Source organism: Zingiber officinale, chromosome 3A, assembly GCF_018446385.1.
Source record: "Zingiber officinale cultivar Zhangliang chromosome 3A, Zo_v1.1, whole genome shotgun sequence".
Lineage (NCBI taxonomy): Eukaryota > Viridiplantae > Streptophyta > Magnoliopsida > Zingiberales > Zingiberaceae > Zingiber > Zingiber officinale.
The window spans coordinates 5421733-5423722 of NC_055990.1; the positions used below are offsets into that span (position 1 = coordinate 5421733).

The 1990-nt window shown below is 44.4% G+C and overlaps 1 pseudogene; it reads right to left on the reverse strand.

Annotated features, from left to right (window-relative positions):
• Nucleotides 1-1026: 1026 nt before the first annotated feature.
• On the reverse strand, nucleotides 1027-1599 carry LOC122053480 (annotated as a pseudogene).
• Nucleotides 1600-1990: the final 391 nt, after the last annotated feature.

Genomic DNA, 1990 nt, shown 5'->3' on the forward strand with positions numbered 1-1990 from the left:
AACTAGTTGTACTCAATCAAATTGAGTCTCTACTCACCCATGCGTTGATAGGCGGGACTAAGATTGTCCCTCCGTACCCTACCAAGATAATATATGTTGCTCTACTTTGACAGATTCAATAACACATGTGATCGAGGTAGTGATAGGTATCACGTCACGGTAGACATTTGAGTTGACGCGATTGAGATCTAATCTAATCGAGAGGGTGCATCTTGTACACGATTTAAATCTAATCTAATCGTTAGGCACTAATTAATTACTAATTATGCATCACATACACACAAGTAATTAATTAAATTATTTGTGATTAGTCATGGCCCTACTACGATCTTCTCAAGCTAATGAGAAGATCGGATGACTCATTTGGGCATGGTCATGCACTTCATGGTCTCACTCTATCAAGAATATCGGTGTCACTCCCGTCATATAGGAGGGATAGATCCCATCTACATCACTCACATCCCTCCACATAATTTGTTACATACCCAGTAATCGCCTTTATAGTCCACCAAGTTACGGGTGACGTTTGACAAAACCAAAGTACATAACTCCTTATGTAGGGAATCATGGTGACTTCAGGTCTAAGGACTAGTAGTCATACTAATAGTCACATGAGAAAGTATATGACACTCATATAACGATCCATGATACTTTCTCATGGTAGGTCATTCAGTATACATTCTCCAATGCATACCCATGTGTCAACTTGATATCTCTATATCCATGACTTGTGAGATCAAGTCATCGAGTTGACCTACATGCTAGTCTTATTGCATTAACATTGTCCCTGAATGTTAATACTCGACTAGGAATGGTTAAGAGTAGTGTTCCCTATATTATCTCACTATCGATTCAACCAATCAATTGATATAGGTAAGAACCTTCTACTCAAGGACGCTATTATATTTAGTTTATTTGGCACCAATACAAGTAAGTATAATAATCCAAAAACAAATACTTTTATTTATATAAGAATATGATACAATAAGTCCATAATACAATCATCAAATGATTGACTCTAGCGCTCTAACTAACAGAAAACTCTCCCACCTCCGACAATCTTTCCACTTCGGCATCAACGGAATGCAAAATGTACCTTGCAGGCAGGTCTGGGTAAGAGGCGGAAGCCCTTTCCTCCACCCTCATTTGATACGAGCCAGGTAAAATCCTTACCACATCTTTCCCAATTCCTCACGAACTGCACGTTGGGCGGCTTCCTCCACAACCTCCCCGGGCATCATCTTCTCGGAAAGGGGGCGGGACCGGTGTCGCACCATGTCATCAGAGAGAAGCTGGTGGGATTCGACAAGGACTTTGCTTCTAGTGTTGCGGATCCTGACTATAGCCACATTGACAACTGGGAGAACGGTAAAGGTTCCATCTTTTTCGCCTCTCGCATCATCCTGGGAATTTGGTTGAAGTTCGAGATTCGTCTCACCATGGTTGATCTCGAGCCACAGATTGCTGAGAGATTTGGTGCCAGGAACCGCGCCCCAGGAGGTGACAGGATCGAAGGGGAGGTGAGGCCGAATCCAATCGGAGAGACTCAGGAGACGAGAAGGTGAGCGGCGGCGGCAGGGGGGTGGAGGGCGGTTTCATGGGAACCACGTGGTAGAGGTGACTGCGAGGCGCGGAAAGAAGATTAGGGGGAAGGGAGGGGGTTTAGATAAGTGTAGGGTCGAGAGGGTGGCGGCCTCTGCGACAAAGAAGAGGAGATTAGGAGGGGAGGGAAAGGGGAAGGCGGAGGACGGCGGCGGTGAGACCTGCGGTAATTCGAGATAGTAGAGGGTGCATCAAACGACGACGTCGATGACCGCCTCGTGGCGGTGGGAGATCTCCATCGCCATGGCCGGACCAAGTTAAAGGAAATTTCTAGGGCTAACAAAAAAAAATCACCCCAATCAAATCCGTAGTTGGAGTTATTGCAATAATCGAAATAAAAAAAAAATGATTGTTGATAATAAAATGTCAACAATGGGAGATAATATCA